This window comes from Stegodyphus dumicola, chromosome X1, assembly GCF_044657685.1.
Source record: "Stegodyphus dumicola isolate Sdum_Otavi_A_Nest chromosome X1, ASM4465768v1".
Taxonomy (NCBI): Eukaryota; Metazoa; Arthropoda; class Arachnida; order Araneae; family Eresidae; genus Stegodyphus; species Stegodyphus dumicola.
The window spans coordinates 155,198,848-155,214,414 of NC_140780.1; the positions used below are offsets into that span (position 1 = coordinate 155,198,848).

The 15,567-nt window shown below is 31.5% G+C and overlaps 1 pseudogene across 1 annotated transcript in view; it reads right to left on the reverse strand.

Annotated features, from left to right (window-relative positions):
* The window catches only part of LOC118180904 (inactive selenide, water dikinase-like protein), a 33,698-nt pseudogene extending 19,152 nt beyond the window's left edge, over positions 1 to 14,546 (reverse strand). The window contains exons 1-2 of the transcript XR_015038799.1: positions 14,155 to 14,546; positions 13,666 to 13,769 (exon numbers count right to left, since the gene is read on the reverse strand). The product of XR_015038799.1 is annotated as an inactive selenide, water dikinase-like protein (transcript). The remainder of the gene's footprint in view (positions 1 to 13,665; positions 13,770 to 14,154) is intronic.
* Positions 14,547 to 15,567: the final 1,021 nt, after the last annotated feature.

The window sequence follows — 15,567 nt, forward strand, 5'->3', positions numbered from 1 at the left end:
AAAAAAATCCCAGAATTGCAAAAAAATGGCATTGCGCACTCCCTTGACTTTATCCATGTACACATCGACCTGTCTTCACTTAAAAAGTCAAAGAAAATTGACAAAAATCCAAGTCTTCTTACTCTTGTAAAAAGTGCCAAACAAATAAGTGAGCGATTCTGCACTTTACCCTTCGAACTTATGAAAATAAAACATAAAATTAGCTTAATGATTTCTAATCATATATTTTTAAATTTTAATGCTTCCCATTAAGAAACTTAAATAATCTTTAATAAATGGTGAGTACCATAACTTCATATCAGAAAGAAAACTGCACTGATTTTATGTTATTAAAACAAAGTAGAAGCCAACTGCTTATAGTTGAGTATTTTCTACAGCCATGTCACATATTTTAAAACTACCGTAATTTCGCACGTATAGTCCACAGACACGATTTTATATAAAAAAAATTTCAAAAATCGTCAGATAGTCCGCGTACTATACGTCCGAAATTACGTTTTTTTAATACGGCAATATTCCCATGCTTTTTAAACACATCCTTTGTTTCGCCAATTTCTCACCGCTTTCTCGTCCACTTCAAAATAACGGGGTAAAATCCTAGTATACGGTGCAGCCTTGGCGCGACTTTTAAAATTATCGCCAACACCAAAAATGATCCAAAGAACGTCTATATATATATATATATATATATATATACTATACACACATAGTATATATACTATATACATAGTATATACTATGTTTAACTATATATTTTCTTTGAATGACCCATTAACTATTCATAGTATATGACCCGTTTTCATTGCTCATCATAAAGTCGCCAAAAGTAGCCAAATCCCATGTGCACCGAATACTAGGATTAAACCAACAACGGCCCGCTTCTCTATTTCCATCTTTTTCCCGGCGATGTTTCATCAACGTTATCGAAGATGAAGGACAAAATACGAAAACAAAATACTGTGCAACGTGCTATACTCGTGATAAGTGGTAATGAAATGTGACCTTCGACCCCACTCACTCGGTGTTGCCAAACCACGCTTTTATAAGTAAACGAATCACACTTTTTTTTTTTTGTACTCCAGGTACTTGCTACTATGGCTCCTAAAAACCGAGCTGATGCATCAATTACTTTTCCCCCTCCCGGCAGTTGCGCTAAAGCAGTGCGAAGGATACTGGGATACAAGACTTTCTTTCGCTCATATCCCGGCATCGCTTGATGCGCCAGCCTGGATTTTAGGAGCTCTACTTGCTACTACTCATTCGTTCTGCACTATGCTCTATGGTTTACTATCGATACGATACATACGAATGTTTTCTTGGAATCTCGCACTTTTTTTATATTTGATCATCGGCAGCTCACGACAGCGTGTTTTTTAAATTTCAACGATTTTAACTGTGAACAACCAGCGTATTATCCGCACTGGTGGATAGTCCGCAACTTCAAAAATTCGCATTTTAAACACAGATAGTCCACGGACTATACGCGCGAAATTACGGTACTTAAAGAGAGTCATAAAAATTTGAAAAATTAGAACTGCAAAGAATACGTCTTAATTGGTATATCCAAAGAAGGAAGTTCTTAACAAACTAGTACGGTAAAAAAATTCTGATTTAAGTAATAAAAATAAAATATAAAAGCCATGTGTACTTAATAATGCAAGTTTAAATCATCACTCCTTTATTTGGAAAAACAATAATCAGATAACTTTGTAATACGTAATAGTAATTTTGTGAAGCTTCCTAAAGTTTTTTCATAAACTGAAATAACAAAAATTAGTGGCTTTTCAAATTTACTTGGATTTCCTTCAATGTTTTAATTATATGCTTTAAAGTATTCTTAAAATATTTAATGCAAATAAAAATTACATGGTAATAAAATTATAAAATGTGTCTACAATGATTTAAAACTGCCTTCAGAAAATAAACATCAAGGTATTATTTTGAAAGATATATATATATATATATATATATATATATATATAATGTTGTATGAACTGAAATCTATTTAGTGCGAATACAAGTTATTATTACTTGCGCAATTGCTGCAAAGTTAGTTAATAATTTATTTCCTAAACAGTATTGATTAATTGATTATATTATCTCCTAAGTTTAATTAAAGTAGAATTATTTTAAAAGTGTGCATCCATACTGGTAAGTTATATTTTGAAAGATGTTTTATAAAAGATAAATTTTATACATTAAAACATAAAAAAGAGGTAATTAGTATCATCCCCATCCACCATGAAACTGCCACCAAGCAGCAGCACAATTTAGCACCTATTACACATACAGTAAGGTCACAACACGCTCCTAACATCTGGACTTTCATCTGACGTAAACATGATTAATTCTCAATACGCCCCTTTTGTTTTTATGAACAAGGATTTAAATTAAATGCTCTTGCTGCATTTTCCCTTGCACTTAAAAAATAATAATATGTATTTAAGAGATACGATATGGTCAGCTGAATATGGCCAACAAAACATTAACCCGGCGTTACTCGTGCCGGGCTTCCGAGGCTCAATTAGTTTGTAAAAAGCTATGTAAACCCTACCCATTAATACTGAAATGGACCACACTTGGTCTAGGTGAGTGTAAGGTGACCTTTGACACAAAGAACGCTTTTCCGGAATTTCATTTTATTCTATTCAGACAATAAGCCATTTTTCGGGCCTCTTAGGCCCGGCGCGAGTATATGTGTTTCTAATTTCAAGTTTGAAGTGCACTGAGTTCGTAGCACAGCATGGCTCGCAGATTAACATATGATGAAGAAATGGAACGATTACAGATGAAATATCGACTGATGACGAATCTATCAAAGGTGATAATTTATTGTCTAATTGTGATGAAAGGTTTAGTGAGCATAATACGTCATTTGAAGAAGAAATCGAGTCTGATGAAGAGGACGCTACTGATTCTAATTCAGTTGATTGTGTTATTGGAAATGATGGAAAGATAATTTGGAAGGAAACAAAATTTCGTCAAAATGTTCGAACTTTATTGCGAAATATTTTAAAGTTACCTGGAAATGTTGGAGTGGCCAAAAACGTAACTTCTCCTCAAGTCTTGGAGTTTATTACTGAATGAAAATATCTTGAATATGATCATCACCTGTACAAATATATATATTGACACTATCTGTGACAGCTTTCAGAGAGAATACGATGCTTTAAAAAAAAAAAAAAAAACTACGAAAATAAAGCCTTTATTGGATTACTATAATTATGTGGTAAACATAAATCCTCCCATGTGCATGTGAGATATTTATGGCGCACTGATGGAATGGGAATAAAAATATTTCATAGGACCATGTCTCATTATCGTTTTTTTGTTTCTTATGAGATGCACAAGATATGACAATGTTAGAAACAGGCAATGGGAAAAGAAATGGACAAAAAAATTGCCCCAATAAGGAATGTATTTGGCTCATCTGCGTATAATTGTCAGGATTTTTAACAGCTGAATCATATTTTACAATTGACGAAAAACTCGAACCATTTAGAAGACGCTGTTCATTTCGACAGTACATGCCAAAAAAGCCAGCTAGGTATGGAATAAAAGATTTTCGCTCTTGTTGATGCAAGAACTTTCTTTACATGTAATTTAAAAGTTTATGCAGGTACTCAGCCCCAAGGCCCGTTATCATGTAAATAATTCATCAGTTGAAGTCGTCAAAAGGTTAACAGAAAATTTTAATTCTGGGGGAAATGTAACAGTCGACAACTGGTACACTAGTTATGAACTTGCAAAGTATCTCCTTCAGAGAAACATTACTCTAGTGTACACTAGTTATGAACTTGCAAAATATCTCCTTCAGAAAAACATTACTCTAGTGCCCATTAGAGTAATGAACAAGAGGGAAATACCGAAAGAGTTTGTGAACAGTAAAAATCATAAGGTGCATTCATCCTTGTTTGCATTCCAGAAAGACATGACTTTAGTGTCGTATGTTTCTAAAAAACAAATTTGTTAACCTCTTATCCACAATGCATAACGATGACGCTATTGGACGAACGATAGGTGAGGCAAAAAAAACCTGAAATAATAACATTTTATAATTTGACAACAGGAGCTGTTGATGTGGTGGACCAAATGGCAGCAGCGTATTCAACTGCAAAAATCAGCAAAAGATGGCAGATGGTTCTGTTCTTTACACTACTAAATACTGCTGCAATCAATGCTCAAAATATCCATCCTTACAGCACAGGAAGCAGAGTCAGTTTTTGAGAGATCTTGCAACAGATTTGCTGAAAGACTACACAGCAGAGAGGTGCCATATCTCTCTCGACATTTGCCAAAAAAACTATCTTCCAAGAGCAAAGAACCTACTGCTAAAAAACAGAAAGTAATTGAGAGAAAAAGGTGCTCTATTTGCCCAAATTCAAAGGACCAAAAATCTAAGATAAGTTGTACAAAATGTGAAAGAAATGTCTGTGGAGATTATTCTGTTTTAACATGTACCAATTGTACATAAAACTTGGTAAGTTTTTTTAAAAAAGTTCTATCCATACATTGCATAAAATTAGAGCTCTAAATATTGTCTTAAATTATGCTGTTAGTAAATGCTTAATAGGGTGCTTAATGACCTGCATAAAATATAAATCCATAAACGGGCCTCGCAGGCCCAGCGAGAGCACTTGCATACATACGATTAGCGTGAGTAATGCCGGGTTAATAGATGGCAACATGCAGGAAGGTTTCACTCAATCATTTTAAAGAACTTCAGGTAAAATATGAGGGCCTAACAAAATAGAAATTGATTAAACCCTTTTTACATGGTGCAAAAATGAAGCGGGTTGAACATCGATTCATTTTCTAAATAAAGAGACATGAGTTCCTTCAAAATTCCTTAGGAATAATTGGTATAACTTTGGCGAGATTTCCAACAATTTTTGCGTTAGCCAATGGTAAACAACTTTTAGTCATTGGGATAAGTACCAAAACAACTTTTAATTGATTAAATTATAACTAAATTTAATTAATTAATTTTAGCTCAAAAATAAATGCTAAATTTTTCTGCAAAGATTTGAATTTGAGCCAAATATTCTATCAAGTATAATTAGTCTGTTTTGGAAAAATTCCACTGCAACAAATAGGCACCTCCTAAACCAGAGCTCGTAAGTTTCTATACATTTTTAAATATTAATAACACTGAATTATGTGAAAATCACAAAAATGTATGGCAGGTGTACTCATATATATAAGCTTCAAAATGTCACTTAGTATCTGCATGGCAAGGTATTTTAATTCCAGCCCTCCTCTAGCAAATTTCTAAATGGATGAATGTTTGCAACTTAATTATTCTGTTAAAATACCATGGTAAAAATTTATTTTCAAATTAAGTTTTTGTTTGTAAAACCTAAAATTTTGAGAAATTATTGACCTTAAAATTCTAATTGAGATGTAGAAAATAAATTTCATTGTACAGCTACAAAAATACAGCATGATTATAGGCACAACCATTCTAAATGTAAACTAATTAAAAGTGTATGTTACTTCCTCTATAACAAGCTCCTAATTTAATTCTACAAGTAACTTTTCAGATTTTTTTTTCTTACTGTTTCATAGAATTCTGGGAAACAAAAAGGGCTGTTTACAACAAAATAATGACTCTGCATCAGCATTTCCATGATGCTAATGTTCTCTTTTATAGCTTTCAGCCTTATGTATTTAATAAATACAAAAATTACCACAATTTTTAACGTAAAATTAAACAAAATTTAACCTTGGATGGTTGGTTTTATAAAAGTATTTTATCCATTTTGAAGGAGACAGGCATAATTGCTACTGGTTTTTCAATTTTATTAAAGAGAATTTTATTTTTAAAAAATGATTTTTTTGGCTATTATACATGACAGCAGGTACACATACACAGCATACAGATTCAAATTAATTGAACGAATATAACAAAACTGTGATTATGTAGCAACCAAACAGTCAGTTACAGTGAGGACAACCTTACAAAGTACCCTGAGCATGACCACAGAACAACAATAATTAAAATGACAAATATTACTATGTAATTTACAAATCTAAAATCATGTTTCTGAATATTTGCATAAGCCCCAAGTTTTCAGTTGCTTTTTATTTTAAGTACCATTTTGGAAAATGCCAACAATAAGAAAGTAGTTTCAGGAGTATTAAACCACGAAGTTTTTTGCAAAAATTGGATCAATTGAATAAAATGCTGATATGAAATTCAGCATTATAGTAACAACAATAAAAAATATGGGGAAAGTGCAGAATCGGTCACTGCTTCGAGAGTTTCTCAAAAATCGCCAACTTGAAAATAACATGTCAAAGAATTGCACAAACTCGGTATCCATGTACACATCGACCAATTTTCACTTAAAAAACATGAAAGAATTGCAAACTCCCTTGACTTTCTCCATGCACACATTGATACACATCATATAAGTGGCCGATTCTGCACTTCAGCCAAAAATATTTTGGCTCTACTCACAGAATTTAAGAAAAGCAGCTTCATATATTATATATTTAACCCTCTAATGCCCATGGTAGCATATTTGCTACCATATATTAAACACCATGTTTTTATACCAGGAACGCCATGAAATGTAATTTTTATGTCATAAATTTATAGATTGAACATTTCTTATGTATTATTAGCAAATTTTAGGCATAGATAGCTGCACCAGCTTAAAGGAAAACAATGCAAGCACCTTTTCAGATGTAAATTGTTTATTTTACAAACATTTTATTAATAAAACAGTTAATAATAACTATTTATATAAAGTAAAAGCGTGAGTGTATCAAACAGTATAAAATAACTTTTACAAAATTATCGTTTTTAATGCTAAAATGTATTTTTAACCTTTTCGCGACGGTGCCCTTTTTGACGCTTGTGTGGGACGGAAGAGAATCGAAGGCAGTCACCGTACAGGACGGAGGTTTTGCATCGCTAAGCCTAATTTTATAACAAAAATCAGAAAAACAAAATTTTCGCTTCTAGCATCGTAATTTTTGGTATCATTTTAGATTATTACTTGAGCTCTTATATATGTTAAAATTAGCCCTTAAAACATTTTTTTCTTTATTTTACATGAAAATATACTTAAAAAATTGCTTATCCTTCTAAAATCATTTTCGGAAGCACTATTCAAATTATTCCAGAGTTTTAATTGATAAAATCCATCAATAAAGTTTAAAATTAATAAAAAGAACACAATAAAGACTATTTACAGTAAGAAGTAACAAAATTTAAAATGAAAACGAGTGTGGTAAATCTCGAAGCACAGAGAAGTATCGCTTTGTAACTCTTAGAAAAAATATCACTTTTTAACTCTTTAGAAAATGAATCAGTATTCTTATTTGCGTTAGTAAATGGTGCACTAACCATACAAGGGTATTCTTCCTCTGATAAATAGCGCCTTCCCGCCATAATAGAGTGAAGGTGAGGCTTTTCTAAATAAAAAAAGAAGGAATGGAAATATATCTGAAGGCAATGCAAAATGTAAAAAAAATCCGCACAGTAACTCTAAAAGACACACAGTAGAGGAAAAAATAGAATAAAAAAAGGAATTGGATATAAATCAGATACAGGAATATTAGCAATTTAAAGAGCCCACTTCTGTTTACTCTTTGCCTACCCCCCCCCAACCCTCGAACAGCTGATGAGTAAAATACCAAAGCAAGCAGAATATATCAAAACTCAAGGTCAAGAACCTAAAACTGTGTTCATTTCAAAAGTAATGGACACAGGATGCCATCTAGTGGCCTTCAGAAAAACATTCCACCATAAAATGCGTATACGCATCACCCATCCTCTGAATGCGATCTTTACTGATGCGTGGATGGGACGCCCCGCTGTAAGAGACGTTCTTAGGGAATACATGTATGGGACGCCTGTCCTGAAAGGGTTAAAATCATGGTAACAAATATGCTACCATTCGCATTCGTGTATTTAAGCCTAGCAGTTCTCTGAAGAAAATATGTTTTTACTTTGAAATTAGTTTGTGATCTTTAATCTTTGTAATTTTAGAGATAATAAATATATCCTTAAATACTATTTATGGATTTAAATTTTATTAGTTTAAATTTTGATATTTTTCAATTTAAAAAATATTTTAAGATATATTTTTCCTGTAAAAAAGTTTAGGAAAATTCCTTTTTAGATTTAATTTGAAAAATAAATTTAATCCTCTATTAAATCTCAAGTTCTTTTTAGTATATTTGTACTTTATTTATTGAATGAAATTTAAAAAAAATAATTTAATAAAATTTTCAGAATTTTGAATTTTTTTTCAGCCATGCACTACAGGTCTTTTTTCTACAGAGTAAGAGGAAGAAATGTGTTTAAAAAAACTAGATGTCATAGCATATATGAATGATTTGGAAAGTGATTTATCTGATGATGAATATATGCCTACACGAGCGTCTGATATCTTCCAGGAAGGAAGCTCAGATGATGAAGAACAAGATCATAATAAAGATGTAGAAACTGACCAAAATGCATCAAATATTGAAGAAAGTGTCTATCTACGTAAGAGCTATAAAATTTTTTTATTCTCTGGAGGAAAAAAGAATCTAATCTTATGCCTTCATCAAATGATGATAAATTTCCTGATCCTACAGAACCTCTTCCATCTGCTCTTGCATATTTTCAGACTGTCATATGAACAAATATGATAAAATTAGTAGTTGAACAAACAAATCTGTATAGAGTTCAACAAACAGGAACTTCTCTTATGGTGACTGCAAATGAAATAGAGCAAGTAATACAAATGGACCATATACCTCATATTAGAGGCTATTGAGAAGAGGGAATAAAGTATGAACCAATTACAGAAGTAATGTCTAGAAACAGATTTGAAAAAAATCTTAAGATTTTTGCATATTGCGGATAATTCACAAATTGATGATGATGTTAGACGAGACAAATGCTGGAAAATGCGACCGTGGTTGTTTAGACTTCGAGAAAACATGTTATTCGTTCCAGGTGAGACCAAGCAGTCTATTGACGAAATAATGATTCCATTTCGTGGGACAATCCATATCAAACAATAAATGCCTAAAAAAACGTCATAGCAAACGGGATTTAAAAACGTGGGCCCAGTGTGGACAATCAGGCATTTGTTACGATTTTGATGTTTACACTGGAAAATCTGAAGTTTACTATTGAGATCAAACTGCCTACAAATATAGGTCTAGGAGCAGGTGTTATGATGCAGTTATGCAGCACTCTAAGTAACCCAACAAAAACTACTATCTTTGCGTATAATGTTTTCTCTGCAATCCCATTAATATATGAATTATCCAAGAAAAATATAGGATTTGTTGGGACTTCGAGAGAAAACAGGCTAATGAAATGTAAATTAAAGAACGAGAAGAAAGTGAAAAAAAAGAAGGCAGAGGATCCATTGATTATTCTGTAGCACCTGTAAAGAACACAGATATCATAGCTGTAAATATAAGTATTGTAACCTTAAATATTTGTTTTTCAATTATTTATTACTTTTAGGATCAAAGAATTGATGGTGTGTGCATCACTGGCCAGTGTAATAATTCCATACGGCAAAGATGCCACATATGCCCTAGAGGAAAATTTACTCAAGTTAAATGTAATAAATGTGAAAAATATCTTTGTTTTAACAAGGAGAAAAACTGTTTTAGAGCTTATCATTTGTAAATAACTGTACATAAACTAAACGAAATCTAAAAAACATGTTTGAAAATCACTTGATTTGTACCCTAATCTGCCCATAGTAGCATATTTGCTATCATTAAAAAATAATTTTTTCCCCAATGTTTCGCCATGTTTGTTTTATTTAACAAAAACAAATAATTTTTAATCTTTTAAAAACAAATAATTTTTTGTGGTGGGCATTAGAGGGTTAAGTTTAAGAAGGAAAAAATATTTTACTCAATTCTGGTATTTAAAGTGATTTCCTTTTGGAAAATGTCACTGGATAAGACTTTTCATTAAATGAACTTCTTCAAATAACGAACTAATCTGTAAAAACGGGGCTTTAGGTCTCTAACTGCTATATAAAATTTTTAATTTAAAGTAAAGTGGGCTGATCTTTGGAATATGGTAACTGGTAGTTTGGCGACATTTTGGAGGCGATAAAGGTTACTACCTAGGACTAATGTGAGAAGTACTCAGTTCCGATTACGCATTATTTTGTGTGAGGGAAATGAGAGATCATGAGACATGTCATGTGACATTAATGGACGAATTACAGTTCTTTAATCGGAAAAGGGGGGAATTTGGAAAACTGTAGTACTATATTATTTTGTATTAAGCTTCATTGTGTGTTGTGTGAAATAGTGGAAGTGTGCGTGCCACGTGATGAAGATTCTGAAGATTAGGTAAGTTAGTATTTTTAATCATTTGAGGATATTATTTTTATGCATTGTTCTAAATGTAAGGAGTAAATAAATTAATATGATATTATTGGAAAATTGTTATTAGCAATGATTTAGTTTAAAGTAATTAGGATTGTAATCTAATTTTTATTAATTTAATGTATGTGCTTATTTATAGTTTAAGTAGTGTTTTTTAATTTAATTATATTTTAATTTAATGATCGTGATTTTGTGAGTTATATGTTTGTAGTATTTTGGAATACGTTTGAGTAGAATACGTTGAGTATTTTCATGAAATTTTTCTAATTTATGAGAAAAAAGCAGTGTACATGGATATAGTGAAGAGTGTGCACGATGCCATTTTTGTACAATTCTGGGATGTTTTTTTTAAGTAAAAATAAGTCGATGTGTACATGGTTTAGTGATATTTTAATTAAATGATAGTTATTTTGTGAATTTTATGTTTGTAGGAATTTGGTATACGTTTCAGTTGAAGTAAACGTGCATGGAAGTAATTTAAATATTTGACATTAAGTATTTGTAACCATTTGTAATGTTTGCGGTATGAATTCGTTGGTGACGTTTATAATATAATTGTTAGTTTAGAGGTAAAGGTTTTTGGATATTTTATTTATTTTATACGTGGAAATGTTCATCCTTGGAAAGGGTATATACTTTTTCACGATCAGGTAATTTCATATATGTGCTTTTTACCAAGTTTAAAGATTCACAGAATTTTTTTGCATTTTCGTGCAAATTTTTGTAATTTATGAGAAAATAGCAGTGTAGATGGATAAAGTTAAGAGTGTGTGCAATTCTGGGATGTTTTTTTAAAGTAAAGATAAGTCGACGTGTAAATGATTTATGTGTATGTGCTATTCTGAAAAACGCGCAAGGAGTTTGCGATTGTGCACTTTTTCCCACTTTTGCAGTTAATATTTGTCATGATTAAGCAGTTTTGTTACATAAAATTTGTAGCATAAGTGTAATTTGGCTAGTAGATTGTTGGAAAAAGTGTTCAGTAAATAAAAAGAAAAGAAACATTTCGGTTGATCTTTACATTATGGTAACTTGGCGTTTTTTCGGCGAAAATTTGGCTACCAACTCTCCTACAGCAACCCTCTATTTTTTTTTCCCGCCGCCATTTTGTCTTCACGAAGTAAAGACATGTTTCTTTTCTTTTTATCTACTGAACACTTCTTCCAACAATCTACTAGCCGAATTACACTTATGCTAGAAATTTTATCTAACAAAACTGCTTAATCATGACAAATATTCACTGCAAAATTGGGGAAAAGTGCACAATACCATACTCCTTACGCGTTTTTCAAAATAACACATACACATAAACCATGTACACGTCGACTTATTTTTACTTAAAAAAACATCCCAGAATTGCACAAAAATGGCATTGCGCACACTCTTCACTACCATGTACACTGCTTTTTTCTCATAAATTAGAAAAATTTCATGAAAATACATGACAATTTTCTCAATCTTTAAACCCGGTAAAAGGAACATATATGAAATTACCTGATCGCGAAAAAGTATTTACCCTTTCCAAATATGAACATTTCCACATATAAAATAAATAAAATATCCAAAAACTTTTACCTCTAAATCATCTATTACATTATACACGTCACCAACGAATTCATACCGTAACCATTACAAATACTTAGTGTCAGATATTTAAATTATTTCCATGCACGTTTACTTCAACTAAAACGTATACCAAATTCCTACAAACATAAAATTCACAAAATAACTATCATTTAATTAAAATATAATTAAATTCAAAAACACTACTTAAAATATAAATGAGCACATACATTAAATTAATACATACATAAATACCCATTTCGAATTCACTTTAGTTACGGCCATGGGATCCAAAAATTCACGAACACTGTTTCACACAACACAGAATAAAGCCAAATACAAAATTTCCAGATTTTTTCCCGATTTCCCCCCTTTTCCGATTAAAGAACCGTAATTCGTCCATTAATATCACATGACATATCCCATGATCTCTCATTTCCTTCACACAAAATAATGCGTAATCGGAACTGAGTACTGCTCACATTATTACCAAAGTGCCAGGTAGTAACCTTTATCGCCTCCATAATATCGCCAAACTACCAGTTACCATATTGTAAAGATCAACCAACATTTCTTTACTTCGTGAAGACAAAATGCGAAAAAAAAAATAGAGGGTTGCTGTAGCAGAGTTGGTTGCCAAATTTTCGTCAAGTTACCATAATCCAAAGATCAACCGTAAAGTGAATTTAAGTAAGTGCTGGAAAAACAGAAAATAAATTTAAATAACTGTTCATAGTATCATCTCAGGAAAAGATCAGATCGCTGTAATCACAGTTATCTTCACTGAAATAAATGAAATCTATGACCTAAATGCCCTCAAATTTTTAAGCATTTTGCATTTTTAAAAGATAATTGACGTTTCTAACACCATAAAACTTAAACAATATATTTCCTTGAATTTATTCTAACTTCATCTACTAATATATAGTATATACATATATATAAACTTTTCTCGCTTATAAAATTAGCAATTTATTAAGTGACGGAAAAGCTGACAAAGATAGCTTAAGCTGCATTTCAAGGCCAATCTGCACAATTATAAAGTTACAAGCACTTCATTTTAAGCCCAAAACAATTTCCACATTTAAATGACTTCCCATTTTTTTCTTTATTTTTGTGTTGTTGTTAAACAAGAAGAAAATTGTTAAAGGTTCAGTTTTCACTTTAATAGTTTTTCTATGCTACAAAAAGCCTTTAAGTTAGCTTTAAAAAAAAAAAACAGCCTGCGCAACTGGTGTTAGCGCGATTAAAAACACCGCTAACATACCGTTACATGATTAAAATAATTCCAGAATGTACACATACATGTATTTCATAACCTAAGAAATATTAATTTAATTTAATGAAAACAAATGCTAAAGTTTCAGTTTAAAAATAATAATGCATTGATTCTATGCATTAAGAATCAGCTTTTCCTATACTTCACTTTCCTTCATGCACATCGAATATCGCCAACTTTGCATAAACGCCATTAATTAGACACTACTTTTACGGTAATGTCATCTGCGCCCTTTCTGTTTTTAATCAATCTGATGCTCAAATTTAGAATTAAATAATATTCAGTTCATCTTTAGTTCCTTTCAGATCATTATTAATAAATCATTATAACTAACAGCAAATGAAATACATTTAGCTTCACAAAGTATATACTATACTTCCTGCTATTCATAAATTTACAATGGAACACACATAACCAATATTCTATAATTTAATTAAATTAATTAATAAACGTACCATTATGTAAGGATCTTCACATATAGGGTAAAAGAGATCTGTAGTTTGAACCAATTGTAATCCTCCATGCCTTAAGGGAGTAATACTGCAATCCATACCAATGCCTGCAATTTATCATTATTTTGGAAATGTAAATTTAAAACTTCACATTAACAATAGAGGGATATAAAAGAAAGATACGATTTATATAATTCTACATCAAACATTTTAAATGCATAATTAAAACACAAAATGAAACTGTTTCACACACAAAGTAGCTTTCCAACTGAGAGATACATAATATAAATTTTATATATTAATATAAAATATTTGATATCACTTTTACATATGCACACCACCTCTGAAACTCAATATTATTCCGAAAATTTCAAAAAAATAACCACCCGACTAAAAAAAAAATGTGGTTAGTTTATTACTATATTTCGTATAACTACTCTTATTTTCGTTGTTATTAAAAACATAAATCTATAATCATAGGATAAAACTTACCATGTCGCGCAATAGCCATGTGCATAAAATGCCCTTGTTCTCCAGCATCTTGTAAATTTCCATCTTGTTCGAGTCCCTCAAGCAACTTGTGCAAGATCTCTTGAGGGACTTTACACCCTCATCCTCTTAATTCAGAGTATTTAGTAAGTTTGAAATTAGGCTCTAATCCGTGAGCTACGGGATCAAACTGACGCCGAATACTCAGCGGTGTATTACCAACTTCTAATTCCACAGCCGCCATACAAACTTGAGGCGAAGATTCCATCTTTTTTGATTAAATTAAGCTCAAAAATCAAGATTCGGAATTTGAACAGTAAACCACCCTTCGGCCTCTCTTCTTCGGTAAAATGGCGCGTAGTCCTAGAAACGAATTCACAATTGCCCAGAAAGCGACACAGAGGCGATTCGCGGGAAATGGTCACGTGACATCACTAACTCACCCGCTTGAACCTCCGGAGATGAAAGAAAATTGCCAAGAAGGGAAAACTGGGAATTCATAAACAATTTATCCTCGCTAGCCGAAATATTTCTCAGGAATTACTTACGATTTTTTGTCTATTCATTACAAATACAATTCTTCCTTTTTTGATTAAATCATACTGGTGATAATTCTTGGTAATTCTAATATTTCAAATGCCCTTCGCCCAAAATTTATTCCTGGAATGAAGAGCGTCGCAACCACACTCCACGATAATCAGGAATATTGATTTAAATATAATAATTAAGTTAAATGTATAAGGTGAGTACGAGCGGATTAAACACAGAAATGTTTGACTGAAATTCATTTAAAAAAATTAGCTAAGAACTATATCGAGGACAGAAGATGTAAAAGCATTTTTTTAATATTATTTCATTTGTTTTAACATAACAATATCCTACAGTTTTTTTTTTTTTTTTCTTTTTTCAAAAACTTAGCGTAAATACTTTTCAAACAATATCCTTCAGATTCTTTTCAGTTATCAATGGAAAATGAAAACACAAAGACTTTTGATGAAAAGATTTATATATGCACATGTTCTTTTGAGGAATTCATACACAGAGACCAGTGGAAAACAGAGGTATAAATATTTTTGAGGGAAAGATTTATACATATTGCCAAGGGGGAAAGAAAAACACTTACTGGTAGCCTGGGTAAATCTTTGAAGGTCTTTGATAGTAACTTTAAAAACAAAACTCAAAACTTTTATTGGGATTTAGAAAGAAGTGGAGGGGAAATAAACTTTTGCTGAAATAAAGCGCTTGTAGTCAACACAAAAACAATTGTTGACTGTCTAGTCAACTTCGTGGGCTTTTATTAAGTAAATAAATTATAGTCAAGCTGAAATAAGTAAAAGACTTTAGAAATAATATTTTTCCACAGTTTTTTAAATTATTGTTATTACAATTGCGAATGTCCTAAATAATTCCACAATT